We start from the raw sequence: 12,997 nt of genomic DNA, 5'->3' as shown, positions 1-12,997 counted from the left end.
TTTCAGAAATGTCCCTAGAAAAATGTCTGCTTTCCCCAGATGCCTGTTAATTGTGCACAGTTTACTATGAAATGATTGGTTTTTTTTCTTCTTAATGGCTTATCTTGCAAATCAAACAGAGATTGGCTCATCTATCTGAGCTCACGCTTTCTCGCACATTAGCAACACTGCAGAAGGAAGCAAAATTATGCCCACAGTTATTGCAGGCAGTCATGGTCTTCCAGCTAATCTGAGAGTAATGTCCCTGGAATCCCATTATCTTGAGTAGTAGAGATTAGGCTGAATTAAGCAGCTATTTTCCACCAGTGATATAGAATTGAATCCAGTTCCTCCTCTAACATTTACTGAATTTGCCGAACTAATACATAGTGTTAAAAGCTTTCCAACACAGCCCAGTTTTAGGGTTTCAACGAACAATGCATTTTCTTGACTACAGTTACAGAGTACATGTGCATTCAAAAAGTGAGATGCTGAGGGCAAATCTCATCCACATTAAACTTTGGCAGTACAGAACTATTTAGTTTAAAAATGGTAAATATAAACAAGCATCAAACAGATAAAAACTAACCATGAACATGTCCAGAAAATGAACTCTAACCATCAGAACAATGAGGCCCTGGAACAGTTTTCTTCTAGGAATATCAGGTATTGAAGTCAGAGTAGCTGAAATGTAACCCTGGTGCTTTATGAGGACAACAAGAGCAGTGTGTTCCAGTCTGCCCAGCAATGGACAATCTCTGGAGGTGACTCCAAATATAAAGGATGCCTCCACAAGCATCTGCAGCCACAGAAGAGACTGCAGGCTTCCTGCCTCCCCACCACCTGCCTGCACCTCTCAGCCTGTGCTCCTGGAACATCTTTAGAGCTGCTCTTTGCTAAATACTCTTCTTTTGTGACTAAAGTGATGTTTCACCTGGGCTGGTAATTTGTACTCCTAGAATGTGGATTCCAATTAAGTTGGAAAAGGAAAACTAAAGTAACTACAAATTGATGTGAAAACAAAAACAGTCTGATTAGCAGAACCTAAAGAGTATGAAATGTATTTTAACACTTCTGTATGCATACAAAAGGGACTAAAGTATCTCTACAAATCTCTGCTGCTATAACAGAGAAAAACTCACAAGTGATCAAGAAAGTTGTGTTGGTTGTCAACTTGGTACTCAGGCATCTGCAGATTAATTTGACCAAAAGCATTCATTTTTTGTCATCTAGTTGCTTTCTTTAACTGTAAATTAATTTCAATGCCTCCTCACTGGAAGACCTAACAGTTTGTATGACAATATCTCTGGCTGCACCCAAAGGACCCATCAGTCTGCTCAGAGCTTTCCAAAGTTAGTTACAACATATTTTGTGCCAAGACATGTTCAATAGCTCAATTAATCTGTCAGTCATGTTAAACTGAGGTACCTGAGCATGAATGACTGGATGCCCCAAGAAAAGCACTTCATAGCTGAGAAGTATAACCATAACTTGGTTCTTCTGGAGTTAAAATTCTCCATTTCTTTTTATTACACATGTTAAAACTCAAATGTGTTCTGAGTTTAAAACACCACCCCTTCTACTGCTACCACAGTTCAAAATTGCACTCACTGAGATGTCAGGATGTCATGTGGAATGGAAGAAAAAATCTGAAAGATCCCAGAATAGTAGAAATTTGTAAGCTGGGGGACCTCTGTCCCTTTAAGGTGGTCTGTGCAAGCTCAGAAAGCTCCTTCCCAAATTAATTTTGCATACTTTTAAAGGCCACTGATGGATGTGAACACTGATGTTTACTTTGGCAGTGGCAAGTAAAGGATCATGCATGAAGTCTTACTGGAGCTGGCTGTGGGCTGTGTGGTCTAACCGAGCTATTAAAATACCTAGATAGTGCATTCAGTGCAGCGTGTACAATTACCTCATCTTCTTACCAGCTCGTAATCTTGAGACTTTCCTACAACAGAATCTCTGTTCTGGCTTTTGAACACAACCAAACAGCAACAATTCTTCAAAAGGCACATTAGGTTGCCTAGAATAGCTTCAGTGTTGTGGCATTGCTTTCACACTGAGAAATCAATGAAGTCTTTCCAAACACCCATAAATCATCTTGAAATATTTCTTAATAATTTCGATTCATGCCCAGCTCTGCTGAAGTCAACAGCATTAAACAGGGCTGGCTGTATGGCAGAGCTCAGCTAAGAAGAAGGGGGAGATTTGGGAAGAAAATAAGAGACCTGAGCAGTGTTCACAGGCACACAATGATGCTGGGACACCTCCAGAAGAAAACCTTCAGCAGAAAGCAAATTTACATTTTAAAAAAATAATAATCCTGAAGTTTTACCAGTAGAGGGAAACAGAGCACCTTGACTGCAACTTGCTCAGAGAGGCAGGGTTGTGGCATCTTCAGTTTCCCTTTTCTTTGATGATGATCCTGAGTTTCCCTTCTCCTGCCTCTTTTTCTGGTCGTCTCCCAGGTTGACCCCTTGCTTCCTGCAGCCCTACACCGTGTGCAGGTGGCCCCTTGTCCGGGAGGTGATGAGGTCCTGGCAATGGGTCATCCACCTACTCCTTCTCAGGGCACCTTCAGCTTCTTGCTGTCCCAGCTTCTCTCTTCCCAGAAATGGGGTAGTATTTGTCCTTGGTATACAAATGAAAACTGCAAAGTCTGTTTCATAAAGTTAGGTTGCTAAATCTTCATTAAGGCTTTTATTTACAAGTCACTCAGTCTTCAAAGCTGTTCGGTACCTCTGACTTAATGGAATTTGTGACTTCTTAGCACTTCTGAAAATTAGGCCCCTGAAGATGTTCTCCAGCACTTACATTTGGCAGTAGAATTCTGGCTGGAGGGATGGAGTTGTTTTGGGGGGGTTGATTTGTTTTTCAGAGTCCATTAAGAAATATCTAATCATTTTTATAGGCAAATTATATATATATATTTTTATGCCTATCTCAGAGTAATGACTGTGGTATACACATTTAGAAAAAAAAAAAAAAAGACTGTGGGTCTGTTTTTTGTATGGTACAAATAGAATAATAATTACTTGAAAGCAAAAAGATCATAAATTTTCAAAGAAAAAATATATATAAATCCTTGCTTTTCCAGGGATGGATCTTATATTTGGAAGCCAGAGAGCAAATTACCTGATCAGAGAGATTTTCTGCTCATGCAGATGTGTGTGCGACCTCTGCATGCAATCCCAGCTTTCTGTTGTCTATCCCACATTCTGCAGTGCCACTTTCACATCCCAAAAAATAGACTCCTGTTAGCAGTGGTAAAGAAGGAAACCCGGCAAACTGTTTTAAATCTGCGTTTATTAGTGCAGGAGATGAACAGAGTGATGCCAGACCTGTTAACAAAGGTTAACAATGAGTAGTAAGTTGTTTTTTAACAACTTGCAGTGGGGTGAGGTGTTGCTGTTGGCCAGGACTTGTTGGGAGGCAACGGTACAGGTACCAGCATGGAGCAGGATGTGACTGGGATGTGCACCTGGGCCCGAAGAGCTTTCGTGGATCCCACAGCTGAGAGGATGCCTGGAATCAACCCAAAAATGTGACCCATGGTCTGAATAAACAAATACAAAAAAAAAAAAAAAAGTCCATATAACCACTGGCTTATGGCATACAGCAACCACAAAGGGTGAGTTAGTGGAGTTTTCACAGAATCATTTTTTTCTGTTTAGTAGCCCCATGTTTATTAACATGGTCTTCTTCTTGAAGGAGTTAATACTCTATTACCATTCAAGAGCCATTAAAAGATGTATCTCATTAGCAGGGTTATGATTGCTCAGATGAGATCAATAGGCAAAGCTGATTTTTCCAAGAATTGAGGTCACCTGGGGGTTTAGTCTTGCCATTGAAAAATTTTCTTGCATTGAAAAACTGGTCTTACAGAAGAATGATGGTAAGTTAATGAAAATGAGAGAGCCTGAAAGTGTTGCACAGGATAAGTGTATTTTTTCAATTGCATTCTTATATGCTCATCAGGAGAAGACATAGGTGTAGCACCACATCTTTATTTCATAGGGACCAATCTTTATTTTTCTTCTATCATATAAACTACATCATTAACATAATCATTGCTTATCATGAAAATTTCATACTTGGCTAGAAAAATGCAGAGCAAAGGACACAGGACATTAAATTATCAGTATCATTTGTTTTGAAGTCAGAACATACAAAAGATTATTTTAAAACCTGCATTTCTATAAGCTTTGTCTGGTTTTGTTCTGTTGTTTTTTAATACTAGCCTTTGTGGGAAGGATAGAGAGAAATTGTCATAAGCTTTTTTTAGAGTGGACTATGCAAGTAAAATGCAACAGGTAGGATTATGTTAAATTGACTCAGACATCAACCATTTTCTTCTCATTATTATCTTTTATGGTAACAGGATAGCTTCTTTGATTCATTTTTGCTTCTTTTTTTTTTTTTTTTTAAGGAGAAAAAAAAAAGAAAGTTTTCCTTTCCTTTCCTTTCCTTTCCTTTCCTTTCCTTTCCTTTCCTTTCCTTTCCTTTCCTTTCCTTTCCTTTCCTTTCCTTTCCTTTCCTTTCCTTTCCTTTCCTTTCCTTTCCTTTCCTTTCCTTTCCTTTCCTTTTTTATTTTCCCTTTTTTTCCCCCCCAATGAGTGGTGGCATTAGATAAAAATGAATCTGCTATTGACAGAGTCAGCTGTTACACAATACAAATTAGCTCCCCAAAATCATAATATTGTATCAAAAATATTTCATTCTAAATCATTTAATCAAAATATCTATTTTCTTCTTGCAGTATTTGGATCATGCTTTCAGATTTTTTCTCAAAATTACATGCACAAAGAACTTCAGTTCTAATAGAAGATTTTTTTTTCCTGTTTGTCTCTAGGGAATGAATACTTAGCACAGTAAGTCCTAAGATTTTGGAACACAAATTAACATTATTATCTAGATTTTCAAAGGCAGGTGGGTAAAACTGAACCTCATCAAATGCCTTTTATTTAGCCATGTAGCTCTTGTAATGATAATTTCCAAAGAATTGTATCCTTAAGTGATTTCCTAAGTGTCTCCATTTCTGTGTGAGTTTAAATGAGGGGGGACTTACATAAGAGAAACTTAATTATATGTTGTTTTCTCTTTCAGAAAATGTTCTCTCCATGTTAAAAAACAACAACAATGACAACGAAAACCCTACTTAAAACCAGGAAAAAAAATAAAATAGTTCAGTTCCAAAATAATAGCTGATAGTAGTAGATAATGGTGCTGTGTTTAATAGGGATGTAATACTCACCAGCCATGGTGAGTATGAAGACTATGGAGAAACCATCCTAGGCAGCCCATTGGCGTGCTCTGCAAAAATCAAAATGAAAAATGACTCCTTAGAAACTGAGTATTTTTTATTCCACATATTTTCTACTTGTATTTAAGCTCTTCCAAGTGAAAATGAAGAGCTCAGTTGGTGTGAGCTGCCCCAGTAGGAATGTGCCGTGTTGATCATTTGGCTACGGTAACGCCGCTTTCATTTACCTGTAGTTGTCGTAAATGCTGACTACTTGACCTGAAGTTATTTCATACATTTTTTGCTAGATATTTTCCACATGTTCTTAAGATTTAAGCAAACAGTAATTCAAGCCCTTTGAAATCCAAATAAAATGCAAAAATACACTTCATATTTCACTTACCTGGTTTATATTCCAAGTGGCTATTCGCTGGATGATGCACTTTCCTATGGAAATAGGCTTCAACAAAAATGTACCTTGCAATGGCCTAGTGAAAACCATCTAGGGTCTTTGCAAATGTTTTCACACATTCTTTGAGTGCTTTTCACTTGTAAATTATTCAGGTAGAAGCGTTATAAAGCATATGGTGTCACTAAAGAGTTGGAAAATGAAGAGTGCTGCACTGGGATTGAAGGAAAGCGTGCATAAGAGGCTTTGTAACTGGCCTTCTCTTTCTCTCAGTAAACCAAATCTGCAAGGATTTCTGATGTTTACAGGAAAATAAATTGCTTTTGGGTGCTTTGCTTGAAACAGAGCACTCTCATCACCCTGCCATGCCATTGAAGCATTGTAGCAATAGACAAATACAGCTCCTAGTGGATGCTTCTGGGGTTCTATGCTATTTGGTTCACTTCACGACACTAAGAAGTTTAATATTGGACCAGCTTTCTGCTCTCTTACTTTGGTATTAAAGTGACTCCACAAAGGTACACATACAGGTATTTAAATCTACTAACTGGAGTGACATTTCAGTGCCAAGGTCAGAATGATGTGGTTTTTTAACCTGACAATAAATAATGATCAGTTTTTTTTTGCACCTCCTGCTCTTGAGCTTAATTAGTCTGCTCTGAAGCAGGGATTAATGCCTCTCTTTAGGATACTTATAAAAATATTTTCTATTATTTCTTAAGAACTAGGCTTAATGCCATGAAGTAAACACCACAGTGAGTTTTTTGCAATATTATACATAAATAAAAATGGATAAACAAGGCAACAGATCTCTCTTGGAAGGTGCCAATTTTTAATATATAAAAAACATTGAAACATGGAGTTTCAAATCATGACAGAACTAGATTTGAAGGCAGCTATCTGGAAGGTTTCCTCATTCTTTATAGAGAAGATTTCAAGGGCAAAATGGGTCCTTTACCTCCCATCCTGGCTGATAAGAGGTAGCTTTCAGTGGGATTTTTTTTTTTACATGTGCTATATCTATATATAATGTAGATGTTGTGTTTCAGGCTGTGGCAGAGAAGTTCAGGCAGATGAGCTCTGATAGAGGAGGACATACCCAACCCTCACTTCACTTCTGTTGGACTCTTCTGCCATACACCAGCGTCAGAAGACAGGGACATGCTCTATGCTCTGCCCACCCCGGAGAAATAGCCTAAGCCACTGATGAGTGAGGCATGAGCACATGTCCATCACCTGATGATTTTCCACTGCATGATGTTGATATCCAAGTAAATAGCACAGCAGGTTAGTGGTTAACATCTTAATTCACTGCAACTATTTGCTCAATGAATGTAGAATATGAGTTTCTCATCTTGTTGACCTTCTTTGTGTCCCCTGAAAATTCCACTTGGTACAACAGGAATTCGGCATTTTTGCAAATTGAGGTAGAGCAGAGCAAGGGCTATCAGCTGAAATCCTAGGGCCACAGATCTGGCATTAGAGCTCATTTTGAATGTTTATAGTTTAGTAGCAAAATGACCCAGCAGGTGTAATGTTTTTAGCAAGATATGTCACGCATTAAAGCAGGGAAGTGTTTGCTAACCATTAGTAAATGACTGATGACAGTACGTCTTAGAACAGCTGTTAAGGAAAAGGTAATGAATCTGTTTTGAAGATTTTTATAGTTAGTTTCTTTACAAAGAAGATTGTTTAACCATAGGCAGTAAATGGCTTTGCAAGCTCAGGCTGGAGGTTTATTGTGGCACAAAAACTCTGAACTCAGAGTCATTCTGTTAAAAGTTGCAGGATGCAAGGAAATAAGTACATATTCATCTAAATAAATAAATAAACCAACACAAAAATAGAGGTAACCCTCCAGAGCATTTCCACTCCTGCTCCATACATGTATATACTGGATGCATGGAGAAGTAGCTATGGAGTACCCTAACAGCACAGGATGTCTCTCTTACAGATTTACCAGTGAATTCAGTGCAGGGTTTGCGTGCCGTGCCAGGGGCAGAGAGGTGGCCACGGGGCAGGGCCATGCAGTCCCCCTCTTTCTGCATGATGCCTAGAGATGAGGGAGATACTCAGGTTAGAAATGTTTGACCTTGGCAGGTAAGAAAGATGGCTCTTCCCTCCCATTCCCCCCAGATACCCACATTTATTTCAGGCTCTGACATCTCCCCTATTTGGTTCACAAACTGGAAGTAAACGGGTGCGGATTCAGCCCTGGAGTGCCTCGTTGGCAGGAATCATCATTGCTCAGCAGCTGTTTATGGCTGTCAAGGAATTAAAGCCACCACTCCTGCTCTCCAGAAACTGAAATTTCCCTCTCCCATGAAGATGCTCTGTTGAGGAGCTGTGCACATTCACTTCCCTGAATGTGCATTTTTGCATATAAATGCAGCTTCTGCTGCAAATTATGTTTTTGGAATGGTTTTGTTAGACCAGCTGCTGCTTCGGAGCTCCTATTCTCACAGATAGCTTCTCCCTAGAGCATCGTTTGCCGCAAGAGTGCTTGCTCTAGTTTCTAAGAAAAACAGCTGAAAAGCTGCACGTTGCTCATGGGTGAGGGGGGAGGCTGTAAAAGAAGGAATAAACACTTGGCATGGATAAATGGTAGCAGGTAGTTTACAGAACTGGCACTGGTCCTTGTGACCCATTTGTCTTCTGTGGTATCAGTTCCCTGTAGAAGACTTACCCAATTTTACAAATTCAGAAAAAATGATTAAATGTTAAAATAGTTTATGATAGTAATGTTCAAGTGAGGGAGCAGTGCTTTATAGGTCATAATTACAGACTCCAGTCATCCTCAGTAATCAGAATCACTTAGAAAACTGTGTCCTCACCCCAAACCTCATCCATGGGCAACATGCTGCTGTGTGCCCCCAGTAATTCTGGGCTTAATGGAGTTTGACTAAGAAAGCAAGCTGTGACAGGCTTGTAGATGGGTAGTGCACTGGGTGCAGGGAGTGGACACATTGACCAGGCTGTAGGAAGATGACAGAAACCCACCTTGTTGGTACACCCCCTGGTGGGAGCAGCCATAATCATGACCCATAAAGGCTTCCTTGAAGTGTAGCTGGGTGCCTGAGAAGCAGAGACTTCCTGGAGGTACTACTCATAAGGGAAAAAACAAAAAACTTCTTGTTGGAATGGGTGAAAATAGTTTGGAAAAAGGAAAACATCTTCAGAAAGTAGGAATCATCAACTGCTATTAGATGTTCTACCTGAAAAAAAACGAAACAGTCTGGTGAAAGTACTTTTTTTTTGTGTGTGTGAGAGAATAGGAATCATCATCTATTGGTTACCTCAGGAGAAAAATATAAATTAGCAATGTCCATTGGCTGCTATAAGAGATGGCGTCCTTTGCTGTCTTATGTCTTGGTGACATAAAAATGGCTCATTTTCTATCCAGAATGGAGTCTTTCTTTCTGAGAACTTCCTCTGCTACACAGTTTTATTTTTTCAGTTTTTACTACAAGATTCCCTACACAAATTGAACCTTCACTGGGAATGCCTGGCTGACTCTGACCTCCATGATGTGCATCATCTTCAAAGTGAGGCTGTTCATTATTTTATTGGGCCCCTTCCTGGGCCCACTTCTGGGGTCAGTCCTCATTGAACCTTTTCTGAGGTCAGTTTGACCTCACTTCTGGGATCATTTTGATAGCACTTGGAACCTGTAGCACCTTGGAAAAAAAATAATATGTATATATATATATATATATATATATATATATACACACATATATATATACACATATGCATATAAGTAATCCATCATAAGTATATTTGCTACTTCAGTAGTGATAATTTTGCAGCAAGCTGTAGTATTTATATATATATACATATATACACACTTGCTGCTATATTACAGATTGTTGCTACTACTGATAATATAGATATAAGTTTTCATTCCTAGTAATAATTCAGAATAACTTGATATCTACCTGCTTTGTCAATCATAGGTATACTTGATAGTTGGAATTCGTTGTAACCTGTGATAGAGAAATTTAGGAAATAGAGCTTCTGTGCCCTTGCATATTACAGCATCCTGCAAACCCTGTTGTATACCTGCAGGCTGGGTAATCCTTTAGGTCATGACACCCCAAGGTGTCCACACCTGGAGCTGAATCTGGTCCCTTTCTGCCCATTTCAACAGATGTACCATGCCACAGAGGCTGGACTGTGTGGTCAACATGTCCTTAGCTGCTGTCAGCAGACATTTCCCCTCCACTTTTCTGCTTTTAACTTCCCTGTCCACAGCAATAAAGAAGCAGAGAAGTGCACTCACCCCTGCTCTCCTGCCTTGTTTTATCTTGCAAGCTTTTTGTGGCACTTGAGTGGAGTAAAGACAGTGGAGTAAAACATCCAATTAAAGACAAAATACAAGCACCTGCTACTGCTCCGTCTTGGCTACAGCAGTCTCTGGTAACTGGCTTCTCCCTGGATGCGACACAAATTCCAGTTTGAAGTGAAAAGAGCTTAGGACTCAATAATTTTTGGCCTGCTTGTAGCTTTGTGCATGTATTTCACGCTACCAGCTCAATGTGGCAGTCACATACAGCCTCCCCCCACCTCCTCCCCCGCTGCTGCTGTGTTAGGAGAAATAATTCTCACTCCGTGGCTGCAAAAGATAACACAAAAAATCTCAGGAATGCATCAACCAGGCACCTCCTCACAATTTCAAGCCCACATATGCTGACAAGCCATGACATTGTGCTGCAGGATGCTCTCACGGGTGACCTGCAATGCTACCTGCCATATGGATCACTGCTCCGTCGCACCATTTCATAAGGATGCTCACAGGCAGGATTTACAGGAGGCAGGGATCGTTAGTGCTCTGCCAGTCGTAATCTCTGCTCAAGTGTGTATCAGCAACAGCTTTTTTTTTTTATTTTTTATTTTTTCTTCTGCATGCTGAAGCCTGGAAGAAACAAGTTGTTTTCTGATTATAGGGATCTGAGCTACGTGCATATTATTCTCCGTTACACAATGTGTTTGATTACTAACATCCTGGAAATCGCAGACTTTTCTTCTGGCAAAACCAATTATTTTCTGTAATCTCGCAGCATGAGCATCATTGTCGTCTGAAAATGGCTTTTTCAGGATTGAACTTTATACCACAGTTTTCTCCTTCCCTTAAATCTGCTTTTATCTGTGTGTTTCACAGATTCAGCTAAGGTGCATGCTGGAAAGCCCCAGCCAGGGCATCGGTCTGTTGCTCGCAGTATTAAGTATGTTCTTGTTAACAGGAACTGCTGTGACACGCGGGAGCCCTGACTCTGAACCAGGTTCCCACTGAGACACTGCCTCCACAAACCCAGAAAGTGATGAGCTGCACCATGAGAGTTTACAGCTGAAGAATAGGTAAAAGGCATATATGAAACACATGAATACAAGCGAGTGTATGCAATGTGGTAAAGGAGGAAATATAAATAAGGCAATTCTAGTGAGCACCACAGAGAGAGCTCTTGGCACATCAGCAGCCTAACTTTTTAGTCTGCTTTTTTTCAACTGGTCAAGGTTGTAGGGGGAAGGTAATACTGGTTTGTAAAGGTAGTACTGGTTTGCAACAAGACATGAGCTCTTTGGACATAATGACCTTTTTGTGCCCATGCTGTGTAGTCACGAATGCTAAACATTCAAAAGAAGAGCAAGAAAGTCTCTCTGCGGGCATTAACAGGGAGTTTTACCCCTGTGGGAATGATGGCAAAGAGGAGGTAGTCAGATGAAGAGAGCTGGTATCTGAGTAAAGCCTGCAGGATAATATACAGCCATGACTTGTGGCCTGGGACTCTTAGGTAGGACATAAAAGGTTTACCAGGAGAGCAATGCAACACTACTGGAGCAGTTATGCAGAGAGGGGAATCCCCATCCTCGGAGATTTGCAAGACTTGGCTAGACAACGCCAAGGCTGGAAGGGTCAAGCTCTAGCTTTGAGCAAGAGGTTGGAATAGAGACCTCCAGAGGTCCCTACCAACCAACATATCCATGGCTGCAGCATGCTCTGCTTGCACCCAGAGCTTCAAGTAACTTGGCTGAGGAAACATGAACACTGCAGTAGCACTGGCTGCCAACGCAGGATATGATCTGCCTCACTATCCCCTTCCAAAAGCAGTGGTGTTTTCTCTCTCTTCTCTCATATCTCTACTGCTGAATAAATGACAGGTAGGGGCTGATCCCTGGCTCCAAGGCCAAAGGGCACAGGCAGTATCCTATCGCCACTACTTTGAACTTGTTTCTCCTGAAGCAGGCTGGCTGCTTATCTGCCACATAGCACTGAGCCACACGTCTCATCAGGACTCTGTGCAATGCCTCTAGGCTATAAGATGTGGTTATTGTTTATGGGAGATTTTTCCAGTTCAAAGCATATGAAATAACATGAAGGCAGCACTGCGGCACACGGTGTGCTCCGAATGTCCTGTAGTGTGGCAAGAGGACATGTGGGGTTATGTGGGGTGCAAAGCCTGCTAAGATGATGCTTAGGGATTGTAGAGGAAAGCAGGATGTCCATGTTCCCTTTTGGGAAAGGTCCTCTTTTGGACTGTCCTCAGGCATCATCTGGGAAAGAGCTGGCTGTAGTGGTCCAGATCAGAGCCAGAAGATAGCAGTGGAGCAGAGGGGCCATCAGAGAGCTTTCATTCTGCCCTTCCAGACAGATGCAGTATTTTAAACCTGCCCAAGTGTCTTTCTTTACCCATCTGTAGTAAGACGTTGGGCTCCTACCACTACTACTGGCACTGCCAGTGACACCTCCCCAGGCTGGTGAAGGAGGCAGCTTGGGAACAAGCCCAGGAGGCAGGCGACCTGCTCCAGGCATGGGAGGAGGAAGGATGGATCTCCTGTCCCAAAAGTCTGGTGAAGGAGGTGTGGAAAGGGTGATGGAGGAGTACCTGCCTCAGGTTTGTGGAAAACACACCAGTGTGCAAGTGTTCAGCATCCTGGTACAGAAAAGACAGGGATCTCCTGGAAAGAGTCCAGTGGAGGGCCACAAAGATGATCTGGGGCCTGGAGCATCTTCCCTATGAGGAAAGGCTGAGAGACCTGGGGCTGTTCAGCCTGGAGAAGACTGAGAGGGGATTCCATCAATGTGTATAAATACCTGAGGTGTTGGGGACAGAGGGATTTGGGCAACCTCTTTTCAGTGGTTTGCGGGGACAAGACAAGGGGCTGTGGCCACAAGATGGAGCCCAGGAAGTTCCGCACCAACATGCTGTCGTGGTTCCGCTCGAGTGGGCAGCCGAGCTCCACCACAGCCGCTCTCTCACTCCCGCTCCTCAAAGAGGAATGGGGAGAAAATATGTGAAAAGGGCTCAAGGATTGAGATAAGGACGAGAAAATCACGCAATAATTATTGTAACGGGCAAAACAGA

This window comes from Aythya fuligula, chromosome 1 (assembly GCF_009819795.1).
Source record: "Aythya fuligula isolate bAytFul2 chromosome 1, bAytFul2.pri, whole genome shotgun sequence".
NCBI lineage: Eukaryota > Metazoa > Chordata > Aves > Anseriformes > Anatidae > Aythya > Aythya fuligula.
This window is presented reverse-complemented; position numbering follows the sequence as displayed.